The sequence below is a fragment of the Camellia sinensis genome, chromosome 9, assembly GCF_055761805.1.
Source record: "Camellia sinensis isolate YWXY chromosome 9, ASM5576180v1, whole genome shotgun sequence".
Classification (NCBI taxonomy): domain Eukaryota; kingdom Viridiplantae; phylum Streptophyta; class Magnoliopsida; order Ericales; family Theaceae; genus Camellia; species Camellia sinensis.
The window spans coordinates 147,523,628-147,537,590 of NC_138969.1; the positions used below are offsets into that span (position 1 = coordinate 147,523,628).

Consider the following 13,963-nt stretch of genomic DNA (forward strand, 5'->3'; position numbering starts at 1 on the left):
TGGTTGGGCCCACCTTTCGACCACCGAATAATTGGTTATTCGACTATTCTCTCCTACCTATTCGTACTCGGTGCAGCTTACAGCTGATTCTATGGCCTTTCTGGTTATTTGGCCTCTGTCCCTCCAGAATAGAGCCATATAGTACATAGCTTGATTTCTTTCTTTAAACTAAATCGGCTTCCCTACGTAATAATATTATTCGGCTCCCACAGCTACCAAAAAAAAATCAATTGCAAGCACCAAACGGGGAATGATTCCCTTTAAGAGGTTATTGCATTGATGCATCTGGATGATTCAAATAAATGGAAGATGCAAGTACAAACAACAAAAGCCGACAACAAAGTTCATGGCTAATACATAATGAACATGAAAAAAAAAACCCAGAAATAGTCCTTACGGCCACGGATCATCTCCAACAAGCATCATATCACCCTCATCATCAGTGAATACAATCAACCAATTCTTGTTCCGTGCCTTCAATTCACCATTAAATTCGAATAATTGATCCAGCTCAGCAATCAATTCTTCATAGTTACTGAACTTGGTAAGGTCCACATACCTACCGAGAGCAATCCCCCGCTTATGAACCTGAAATCATCACAACATTCATTCAAGCAAATTAATTTAACACTACCTAGAATGATCATGGCATTAAAAGCCAAATATATGCAAATAAATAGGTGCGGACCTTGGTACAACTCCTTGTTGAACCACCTTAGACTTTCCCAAGGCAATCCCTCACAAGTGGCTGACACATTTGGGATGGTTTTTCCTGCTCAACACTAGGAAGTGGTTGATCTGCCACGTTTACACCCTTTATTTGTTCAGACCTTTGATCGGTTTCAATAGTAGTTTTATGCAAGTGTGCTGGCTCCGTGGTTATATGTTTACTGATGAGTGGTATACCAAAGAGTCTGCAATTCCCATCTTTAGGTTTCACTACTTCAAGTTGTTGTACCAGTACAGGCCGAGGAATCAGCCCTCTTGACTGAGTGGGAATATGAAGATGTGTTGAAGTAGTGGTTCTCTCGACCAATTTCCTTGATGTTGATCGGGTTTTTGACCAGGAAGTAAGGAATACTTAGTAAAACTACCATATCTGACATCTCGTGAATGATAAGGCACATCACTGCTTTGCACATGAGCTTTCATGATAGAATGTAACAAGTTGAGTGAGAGGGCTGAAGGTGTTACAAACCAATTGCTAGCAAAAAAATTGAACTTGCCTTCCCGATCTGGTAAATTGACTTTTATCGACTCGTGGGAGGAGTTAGTTTGGGCCTCAAAACCTGAAAATAGATCTGTGAAGGTTGATTCATGCCTCACTAAGGACAACCATTTGTCTGATCCATATTTTTGTGAAGGAGACACCATGTCAATCTTCTCATCATCCAATGAAGGTGGCTATACAACTAGCTTTTTAGTATAATCCAATTAGTTACTCTCTGCGAAAGTGCCTCTTAAGGTCGAAAATTCTTGACCATGCAAGACCCTTGAAAATTCATTTACTGGTGAAGGGTCTATTGTCATCTTAGATGAACCTAATTCAAAATACGAACATTCAAGATCCATAATCTATAATGGACTTCTACAAAAAACACACATAAAAGCTGAAGAAAGATTAGTTTGCCCACAGACTCTACAACTCAAGTGGGGACCATACTTTCCCTTGTAAGAACAGAGGAGTCAGGGGAAGAGGGCACCATACTTGACCGAGGCCTTTTTAGTCTGGGCATGGGAAGGGGATTTAGTGCAGCTGTAGTCAAAGCAGGTTCAATTTTCCAAGGTGAGACTCTCTCCAGACTAGGAATGGTAGAATTCTCATCCCACCGTACCTTCAAAAACCATGACATATAGTCTTTAGTATGCAATACTATTAGCAACACCTTATGTACTATAGGCAAAATACTACCTTGAGGGATCTCCATTTAGATTTTGCCCATCTTTTGGTATCAGCATCTTCAATCCCAATAATTGTTCCAGTAAACCTTCAATTCATCAATGAATTATATGAATAATATGTTTTATAAATAATGAACGCTTAAATATTACACTATGAGAAACATCTAAAAACAATTAGTTTTCAAAAGTCCCTACAATGCCAAGAAATCATCATAAAAAATGTCGACATGCAGTAACCATACCTCTGTTCTGGAGTTTCTTCACCTTCAAATCTCATTTTCAACTTCATCCCTACAGAATAATTACTCTTGACAGATTCCATGTATTGATCAAACGAAACAATAAACTCAGCAACGCTTGTCCTGTAATAAAGAATTAGTTAACAGAAAATACAAGAACCGCAAGTAATTTCATATTTGTTATCTCATTCCCCTGTTTTGACAATACATAGGTGATTTCGAGAAGCAAATTAATGTAGTAGTCTGCCATATAATGAAGGCTTGAACGTAGTGTGGCAAATCACATTTCAACACTATAGAAAGCTATTCAATTCAAGTATTTAGTAATTAAAAGTTAATTCTAAACCGACACATACGCTTAATACTAAACAATAGTCAACCCAACCCAAACACTTCTCACAATCCTCACAATTACACAATTGCAAGTCAATCTAAGAAAGAGAAAAAAGAGATGGATCAGTGAATGAGATTGATGGAAAATATCTTAATGAACTATCATAACTTGCACTCAGCCAAACCTTAAATTTTGAACCATCCAACAAGTTTTCTTTAGTGCAATTTAATCCTTGAAGTGAACATATAGTATAAGAGACAAACCTCGGCTTATAATAGACTGTGAAAAATGTTCCTGTCATGTCTGCATGCCACGCTGTTGCAAGGACACCAATATGCATGCTGTGATTGGATATGACAGATGATGGAATATTAGCCAACTGTCTCATGGCTCGCCTTACTCCAACGCGAAGTTCCCTATTCTCACCTCTAAAAGTCCGATGTTAAAATCATCCATAAGTCAGTAACGAGTAGCTAACTTGGAATGTGAAAATGTAAAAATGATTTGAACACCTTAAAAATATAAAAGCATCCCTGGCAACAAGCCTTTTAGAGCTTACAAAGACACTCCAACCACGTTGAAGTAGGTGCCTCTGTGGCTGACCCGCCATTTTCAAAATCACATGAACTAAGATAAGGCACTAGAACTCAACATGAATAAACGTTTTTCCAATGGTAACCAAAATCAAATCCTACAGGAGTAGAAGTTTAGAACATCCCCAAAATAAGTATAAGCCTAGAACCCAGGTACATATTTGACATGAGTAATGCTCTGGTGATTACACTTTAAAAAACCCTTTCATTTGATGTGGTGAGTTCAATGTAATGTTTCATCCAAATGCGGTCACTCTAGCATTACTCATTTGACATTGAATCATTCCCTACTGCCACATAGTAGTAATAACAAAAATAAATGTAAGTCCCTAACTTCTAGATTATGTATTTGTTATGTATTTGTACACATGTAGTAATAACAAAAATAAATATAAGTCCCTAACTTCTAAATTTATTCTGCTTATGTATTTGTTATGTTCCTTGTACACATGATGTTATGTTCCTTGTACACATGTATTGTCCAATATCCTTATTATGCTTGTGTATTTGTTCTGTTCCTTGTAACATTTCTCATGGACATCCCCAACATCAAACCCTTGTACACATGTATGGTTATAATATCAGACGAACTAAGACAACCATACATATGTATCAAATAGGAGAGACAAATAATTTATCAAAGGAATAAAAATAAATAGAAAAGTATAAGCTAAATAAAATTCCATACAAATATACAAATATACAGGATACAAGTTCACTGAACCATCTCCAATCCTTAACACTTTTACTATTTATTTATTATTTTTATCAAATTTAAATTTAACCAAAAGTGCTAAAAATACATCTCTAAGAGTGACATTTTTTTCATCAAAATGAGAACTCATCAAATACGTCATCAAGTTAGAATTTGATGAGAATTAAAAAAGATGAAGCATAATTTGGAATAAGAGGGAAATTTTTAAAAAAGATTTTGATGAAAGAGTTGAAATAATTCATGTAAAATCAAAATTTTTATTCAAATTTGAAAGCAAACTAGATAAAATAAGAATAAAAGTAAAAAGTTTGATGAAGGTGTTGAGAAGCAAAACAGAAACAAAAACCAAGGAAACTAACCAATTTAGAAGATGGAAGAACATTGAACTTCTGGACTGATAAAATAGAGAAGTAGCAGGGCAAACCATCTGTGCCGAAATTTCTCAATAGCAGTCCCATCATTGCCATTATATATATATTTAGTAGCCTTGGGGGCTCATATGTGAGCCCATGTAAACTCTGATTCAGGATTCAAAAATCAGCATCACATCTCTTCTAGTTTTTCACTATCTGTGCACTAAAATGCACTACTTTGTGGAAAATTTTATTTACACATCATAAATTGTTTCATACACATCATTACTTAGTTCATGACATTACTTAGTTCACATCTTTGATATTTTCAACCTTTGATATTTTACTCAAAACACACCACAATCTAACATGATAGAAAATAATAATAATAATAATAATAATAATTCGAATTCAGAACTAAAATCAAGCAAGTTCAAAGCAATGCTATGTATATATATAGAGAGAGAAAGGGAGAGAGAGAGAGAGCTGAGAATTGGAAGGTGAAACGACAACAATTAAGAATTGAATGGTTCAGCTTGTACCTATAGCAGATGAGGAAGGATTGATTCAAACCAAAGATTCATCGAAAGGTGATCTATGGTTATGGCTAAAGAGAGAGAAAGACAGAAAGAGAGTTAGATTGACGAAAAAGTGATCGAATTACAATGAGAATGAATGATTGAATGAATTACAGTGAGAATGATACAGTGATCAAATTACAGTGACGAAAAAAAGAGTTAGATTGAATGCATGATTCGAAGAGACTCATTGAGACACGAGAGAGAGAGAGAGAGAGAGAGAGAGAGAGAGTTCATACCGTTGGTGATCTATAGAGCGAAATCGATCTCAAGCAATCCCATATTTCTTGAGAATCGATCACAACCATTTTCTTCAGACGTTTGAGCAAGCGAAATCAGGTTTCATGATCGAGCGAAATCAAATTCTTCATCATGACCATGGTCTCTTCTTCAGACGATTGAGCGAGCGAAATCAAATATGAGCGAAATCAGATTTTTCTCTGTTTGTGAATTGTAGGGAGTGTAAAAAGGGTGAGGGCATAGGTATAAGAAAAAGGCAATATAAATAAAAGAAAAAATTACCAAGGTTGTAAATATTATTTTTTGCGACGGTCAAATAATCAGTCGCAAAAAATTAGTCGCAAAAAGCCACTATTCTAGTAGTGTAGGTTTCAATCCTTTCCACAATTCATATCGAGTTTGTAAAATGTCAGGCCTTAAATACACACGATTTACAACATAAACAGCGGTATTTAAGGCTTCAGCCCAAACCTTTAGAGGAACTTTCTTACTAAGGAGCATGACCCTAGTCATCTCTTGAACAACCCTGTTCTTCCTCTCAACAACTCTATTTTGTTTTCGGAGTAATCGGTGTAGAAAATTCATGCTTAATTCCATGCATATCACAAAAATTTGAAAATGAACTATTTTCAAACTCACGACCATGATCAGCTCGGATTCTTATGATACTGTAGACACCCCATTTTTGACCGTCCTCAAGACTTGGACGTCACCGTTTGAACACTCGGTGATTATCCATGTTTGTGTTCGTTTGGAGTTCCTGGAGGTCTCGGCTTGCGCGCCCTGCCTCAGGATCTCCGAACTCAACCGTTTAGTGTCTGGTTTCACACCAAACACTTGTGTTTTGCCTTGGAGGGGCAGGGAATGTCTTGTGAGGCATCCCCACTCACCACCGGCAGTGGCTAGAGGCCACCGGCTGGTTTTTGCTTCCACCGGCACTGTTGATTGCCGGCCGGCACTATTTGTTGCCGGTCAGCACTACTTAGTGCCGGCCGGCACTCTTTTTTGCCAAAATGGTATTTTTGGCAGGCCGATTACTGTGCATCTGCTTTTGCAGATATTTTAAGACAGCTGTCTTGCTTTTGCTCCCCTCCATACACGTGTATGGAGGGATCTCCCTCTTATGAAGCTTGTCTTGTAAGCTTTACAAGACAAAAGCTTCTATATAGAGAGGGGCTCTCTCTTGTTGCAAGGTTAGACACTTAGGTTAGAGACTTGAGATATTTTGAGAGCTTAGACAGCCATTGTTAAGCTCTGGTTCTAGGGTTAGAGTTGCATACACATCCTATCTCTCTTTCCCTCCCTTTTGTGCTCTAGGTGTTTTGTGTCTTACTATTGCACATAAACACCTAGTGTTTCACCTTTGTCTAGCTACTGAGGTTCTAAGGGACTGATTTTAGTATTTTGGTGTTGGATTCAAGCCAAGGAAGGCCATTGGAGCATCACTTGTGAAGGGGTCTTCAAGGGTAAGAATCTCACCCCTTTATTCCCCATTTTTGCACCTTATTTCTACCTGTGTTAAATTTGTTTTTGGGCTTGGTGTATAATACAAAAAAGTTCTGTTTTTAGACCCTCTTGATTGTTTATTAAGGGTGTTTTTTGGTTTGGGGGTGCTTGACCCCTCTTAGGCCTTAAAAGGCCTCATTTTGTGCTATTTTGTGCTAGTTTCGGGACTTTGGTGTTTGGGCCTCTTCACCACTGAAATCTTGAGGGATTTAAGTGGTGGAGATGGTGCCTTGATGTCTCCAAAAGGAGAGGGCCATCCCCGCTCCTTGTTGTCCTTGAAAAGGGCATGTTTTGGCCTCTAAAGGGAGCCTATGCTTGAGTGTGTATTTGAGCATGTGTAGACTGTTTTTCATGCTTATATGTCCATAATATAACATGATTTTAAATTGGTTTTGGTACACCATGCATGCTTAGCATAGTTGTCATATAATGCCTTGTGATCCCTTAACATGTCTTAGGTTGTGTGCCTTTGTTTCTAGCATGTTTTAGGCTTACATTTGTGAAGATTTTGTGCTTATTTTGACGTGTTTTAGGTCTATCCATAAGTGTTCGAGTTGACTTTGGCATGCTTAGTATAGCTCCTTTGTATTCGGGCTTGTTGGCCTCAAGTATGTGGATGTGTAGTATGCGTTGCTTGCATCATTTTGGTGGTTTGGAACCACCCCACGTGTTATTTCAGTCCTTTTAGCATGCCTAAATGTTTGCATTTTGTGGCCCTTTTGTTGCTTCAAGAGTTGATGCCCCCATGCTTCATATTTGTGCCATGATGTATACCTCTAGGATTAGGTTGCCTAGATGCCATCTAAGTAATTCTTGAGGCTTGTTTTTGCATGATTTGGGACTGTTTTGACCCAATTCGGTCATTTGCTTCACAAGTCATATGATCATGCTTTAGGTCCTTGGGCCTCATTGTATGTATAGCTTGCATGAGTACGTTAACTTGGCATCATTTCCTACATGTTTTCAAGGCTTATAATGTATGCTAATTAGTCCATGCTATCCTTTTTCAAGTGTGCTTGAGAATCCCTCTTTTGTGCCTAAGTATTGGCCCTTAATAATGTGCATGTGTGCATGTGTTTTGGTCCTTTATTTTGATCATTTTGGCCACTGTTTTAGGCCTATTTAGGGCTGCCTAATTCATGTTTGCATGCTTACCTTGCATGTTTACTTGTATGCTTCGCATAAGTACATTGCATTATTCATGTTGCATGAATGATAACATGCTTAGGTTGCATTGCATCAACACGCATTCCTCGCCCCTTGATTTGGTGATAGGGATTAGGACTTTGGTTTGATTTGGTTTGCATGCATTTGAAATCAAAGTTGCATACTTGATTCCTTGGGCTATCATGCATGGAAATGCGTGATTGGTGGTCCGAGAGTCGAGACACATGCCTCTTTGAGTCATTACCATGATAAGGGACATGAATGGTGCATATATGCCTTGAATTGTGCTGCCATGCTTTGCCCTGCCCTCTGTTGCTGTCAATTGCAGGTTCTACAGGCATTCCTTGCCGACCGGCAGTATATATTGCCGACCGGCAGTAAACAAGCAGCCGATGGATTCATCTTGTGTCGGTGACTACACTACACTGCCGGTGGCAATTCTACTCAGCCGGTGGTACTCCTCAATGTCCAGGGAAGCAGTCCTGAGGTTTTGGCAGCCTCCAGATGAGTGAAGGAAGGAAAACAGAGGCAGCCTATGCATGGCGGTGCATTTCCCGAGGCGGTTTTACTGCTTTTCTTAGCTTATTTAATTTGTTAATTAATTAGGCAATTTGTAATATTAATTAGCTTGCGTAGTTAATTAATTTGTAATATTTATTCGGTCCCTCTGAGCGAGGGCAAATTTGTAATAAGTGTGTGTGAGTGGTGTGTATGTCTTCCAATCTCCACTTCTTTCTTCCCTTTTACTTACCTGTGTTGATGGTTAGTATTAGGGCACGTTTAATTTAGCATACCTTATGCTATGCATGCGTGCATTTATGCATTTGTATTGCATACATTAGGCTCGGTACATCATGCTAACTGCATCTGTATTTCAAATACCAAACTGAATACATGATTAGTTGTGCATTTTCATATGCCATGTTTAGGTTAGTCGAGCCTATTCTAGCAACATTTTGTATGCGATGCATTAGGCACTTAACATGGACTTGGATCATGCATGTTTGCTAACTAGTTTATTGTTTTGGCACGGAGTACTATGTAAGTATTTTAATGCTTTAGCATATCGCATGCGTGTGAATACTACCATAACAGTATGTTTACCATGTGGCTAGATGCTTATGTGATAAACTGTTTTAATGCCTGTGGGTGGAGGTTGGGTTGTTTGAGTTGGAAAAACTCGTTGAAATCCGCATTTTAGCCTACTTGCGAGTAGCAAATCCAAAACATTTTTCAAAACAAACGGATATGCAATGCTTATTTCCAAATTAGGCAATCTAGTCTATACTTGTTTGCTACACGCATAACATAGTAATTCTAGGCTAACAAATGGATTAAGAACACGTAATGTTTTCAAAATCGGATATCATGGTTAGTAGAGGCCGGTCTTCGGACCGAGCGCAAGGGTGCTCATAGCTGACCTTCCCCGATCGTACCCAAGCTCCCGAGCCGAGACAACTCCGATGATGACGGACATGTGGCCTTCGGCACCGAGTCAGGGTTTCCTAAATTTCCCCATTTTAAAATATTTAGGTGGCGACTCTGTATCTGGCAAAGCAGTCCATGTTTGGCACTACTTTTTCAAAAATCTGTTTCTCAAAACGATTTGCCAGATTTGGACTCTTTGGTTCAGATTAAGAACCGCGACAACAAAATCGCGAGTCCGAACTGTAGCAGCGAGGGCCTCCTTCGCGGGGCGCGTCTACAGATACACCCAATAGAAACACCCTGTTCATTTTGGATTTTAAGGACTTAAGGCCTGGAAAGCATCAAACGTATCAGATTTTTCTCTTAAAAAATTTACCCATGAAAAACGAGTATAATCATCAACGATTAAAATAATGTATCTTTTACCTCCAATGCTTTCAGTGCGAGTGGGTCCCACAAGATCCATATGAACCAATTCAGGGGGACGTTTGGTATTGAAACTGTTCACCTTTTTATGAGGAGCACGAGTTTGCTTCCCAAGTTGACACGGACTACACACATGGTTCACATTCTTACCCATTTTGGGTACTCTTCTCACAAACTCTTTGTTGGCAATCTTAGTTAGATCTTTGAAATTCATGTAACCTAATCTTTGATGCCACAGGTCAATGTTACTTATGACGGCCGAGTGACAAGTAAGATTATTAGTGGTAATAATCCCATAGCAATTATCAGATGTGCGAACCCCGTGCATGACAGTATTTCCTTTCTTATCCAAAATTTCACATTTATTTTTTGAAAATAATACTTCATGATAGGAATCACACATTTGACTAATGCTTAACAGATTAGCTTTAAGACCGTCAACAACCAAAATATTTTCAAGCTTAGGAAGACTAGCAACACTTATAGAGCCCTTACCAATGACTCTAGAAGTGACACCATCTCCAAAGGTAACAATTCCTCCTTCATATTTATAAAGAGATGTGAAGTAGGATTTGTCACTAGACATGTGACAAGAGCACCCACTATCAAGATACCATATGTGTGAGTCACGTGCTTTCACTGCAGTGTGAATAATGAAACATGTTAAGTCACTCTTTCTAACCCATATCTTTTTGGTCCTAGTGGAAGCAGGACTGGCAGTCTTGGTAGACGTCTTAGCATTGTGAACACCCTCATGAATCTTGGTGTTCCGCCTAGACATGTAAGGTTGTCTCCTAACCCAAGAATTATTCGAATTTCTACCCTTTTTAGACACTTTACCAAACAACTCAAAACAATAAGGACGAATGTGGCCATACCTCCCACAATGATGAAAAACAAACACAGGTTTTACCTCCAGTTTGTCGATCTTACCCCCTTTGGGTTGATGAAGAGAAGTATCACCCTTGAGCTTTCCCTTTGCTTAAGGTTTCAGGTCATGTGATGTAGAGGCCTGTCCCTTTTGAAGTGTTGTAACAGTATAGCCTATCCCACTTTTATCACCACTCATTTATTGAGACCCAATGATGCCTCCAAGTGTCTTTGACCATTTATTCCACATACCAATCGTGGCTCTAGCAACTTTGAGTTCTTCCTCTTTCTGACCAATTAGCTCTTCCAATGTGGCTTTTGATATCTCAAGGATTCCAATCTTCCCTTCAAATGTGGCATAAATGCTCAGAAGTTCATTCCTTTCGATTTCACAAGCTAGAAGCTTTCCGCAGAGGTCTTGCCTGTCATTTGAGATCTTGATGACATCCCTTTTTACAGCTTCAATATCTCCCTTTAGCTTGACATTCTCGCTTTCATATGCTTTGAGCTTGAGAGTGAGTTTGTCATTGATCTTGGACAAATTCAGAGATTCATCGTAAAGCTTTTCATAAGCTTGTTGTAGGTCATCACCATCAATCTCATCATTGTCTTCTGAGGTTTCATCATCTTCTTTTTGCTCTTCTTTCTCCTAGACCTCATCCAGTCAAGCAACTAAGGCATGAAAGTTGATAGGTGGTGGTGAAGATGACTCTCCTCTTTTATGAAATTGACTCAGAATGTCCCATGCATCTTTGACCTTTGTGCAGTGAGCAATCCGTTGCTGTTCTTCGATAGAAATTGCTCACGAATGGTAGTCAAAACTCTTTGATTGCTCAGATTGTCAGTGCTTTCAACATCCTCTTCAATGGCTTGCCAGCCCTCAGGGTCGTGAGCTCTCAGAAACATCCTCATTCTGATCTTCCAAAACATGTAATTACTCCCATCAAAGGTAGGAGCACGTTGCAGATTCTGACCACGGGCAAATTCTATTAGCTTTGGAGGAGGTTGAGTGACAGTAGACCAGAATGCTATGTAAGTACTATCTCCGTCTTCACCGGATTCGGTTTCTTCGGGTTCTTGCTCTGACCCGCTTTCATCATCCCAAGTCAATGTATAGACTTTCTCCCAGTTCTTTTTCGATGGACATTCAAGAGCAATATGTCCAAACCCTTGACATTCGTAACACTTGACACCTTGCCCCTTCACAGTATTCTTTTTAGTTTTTGGAGCAATTTTTGCTGGAAAAGTTTTGGGTTTTTCATTACTCTTATCTTTTGAAATAGGGTCCTTGAAATTAGGCTTTTTTTTCTTTAAATTTTTTTTGAACTGTTTAGTAAACATAGCCGTCATTTTGGACTCTAGATCAAACTCAATCTCAGGGGTCTTTGCAGTCTCATGAGCACTAGTAAAAGCCACACTATCTTTTTGTTTTTTCTTAGAAATCTAGTGGGCTTCACAAGTCTGCAAGTTTCCAACCAACTGATCAAGCTTAGGGTATCAACATCCTGAGCCTCCTCAACAGCTGTAACTTTTGATTGGAACCTCTTAGGTAAAGACCTCAAAATTTTTCCAACTACCTTAGCTTCAGGGATTTTTTCACCAAGTACGAAATAGGAATTCACGATGTCACTAAGTTTAGCATGAAAATCATCAAACGTCTCATCATCATGCATAAAAAGAGTTTCAAAAGAAGAGGTGAGACGTTGAAGTTTTGACCTTTTAACAGAAGTAGTACCCTCGTGAATAGTTTCAAGAATATCCCAAGCCTCTTTTGCTACCTCACAAGTACAAATACAACGAAACTCTTCATGTGTGATGGAGCAAAAGAGGGAGTTGAGAGCCATACTGTTCCAACTCAAATTTTGATAATTGAATGCGTCCTATTTATCAAGAGGTTTGGGAATATCAACACCATCAATGGTCACAACAGGTTCACTCCACCCAAAGATCACACAGTGCCAAACTTTCTCATCGATAGATTTTAAAAATGCTCTCATACGAGCTTTCCAATAAGAATAATTTGTACCATCAAGTAACGGAGGTCTATCGGTCGAGTTACCTTCACAAATTGAATCCATATCACCAATCACACAAAATCACACTCCTATAGTTTTGATAAAAATAAAGAGTGACCTGCTCTGATACCAATTGAAAAACCTAAGTGATTCATGATTAGATCAAGATTTAATTGTACCAATTCCCAAACAATTAAAACTAACAATCTAAATCATCAAGCACGTACGAAGTGATTTAGATTGTTGTTTCAAAAAAAATAAATTGACACAAACGATTTTTTATGTGGAAAAAATCACTATTGGAGCATTTCTAATTGTGATGAAAAAATCACGGGCGAAACGCCATAAATCAATCCACTATGAAGGAAAGAAAGAATACAAAATACCCAAACAAATTATGCAAACTCTGTCAATTTGTCTTCAACGATTTGTATATCTTCCACCACAACCTTTGTCTCAGAATTGATTAGATTGATGTTGATTCCATAACATCCACATCGACTCAACGACCGTGTACAACTTCGAACACCTTCGAACACTCCACGCTTGAATCTCTGGATTCCACCAAAGAAGAACACTCTTGAAGATGATCACTCAAACAACCCTTTGATGTGAATTATCAAACTGTGTGAGTTTAATACTCAAGAAAACATCAAAGGAAAACTAGCAAAATAGCCCCAAAAGAAAACCCTAGAGCTCCCTAAATAGATTTAGAAGCATTAAACCTAAAAATGGACTTAAACACAAATATATAGAAAATAGGGGCCGCATACCCCGCTCGAGTGCAGGACTTGATGCTCGAGTGGAGTCACTAAAAAACGTACGATAAAACAAGGAAAATTACAACTCAATTAAACTAAGTTTGTTCACGGAATTGGCAACAAATAGGGACCTAACAACTACACAATTTGTTCCCATTTGCAATAGTTACCATTGATGGACGAGTATCCTGAACTTCACATCGTGTTTGTTTTGCTATAGATGGATCAAAGAAGTTATGAGTACTTCCTGAGTGAATAAGAACTGTTATCTGGTATTTTTTAACAAACCCTTGTATCCTCATAGTCTTATAGGAAGTGGATCCATATATAGCATGAACAAAAATCTAAATGTCCTCCTCCTCCTAAACCCTATATGGCCCTTCATCATCCGATGTATTGGTTGATTCATTGATTTCTAACTCATCTTTCCTTTCTAATAACAATTGTTTCTTCTTGCATCGATGCCCTCGAACATATTTTTCATCACAATAATAACACAGTCCTTTGTCCCTCTGTTCATACATTTCCTTAGGAGTTATCTTGTGCATAGTTACTGCAGTAGTAGGAGTACTTCCCAATATTCCCTTTGATGTTGAAGAATTGACTATTTCAGTATTACTTTCTAAGGCACTACCAATTGACTAGTTGAGGCTCTATGGTATGAAAATGGAGTAGATCTAGTGGAAATTCTTGATTTCCTTGCCAATGCTTCAATACTTTTTTCTTGTAAACCAGCTAGTCTAATTGCTTATATGATGTTAGTTGGCTGGACATGTGTACCCTCGTCCAGACCTTATCCTATTTGCTATTCCATCAAACCTTTCTTGTTAATCCTG

The 13,963-nt window shown here is 38.4% G+C and overlaps 1 pseudogene; it reads right to left on the minus strand.

Annotated features, from left to right (window-relative positions):
* Positions 1-253: 253 nt before the first annotated feature.
* LOC114282860 (auxin response factor 2B-like) lies at positions 254-3,085 on the minus strand (annotated as a pseudogene).
* Positions 3,086-13,963: the final 10,878 nt, after the last annotated feature.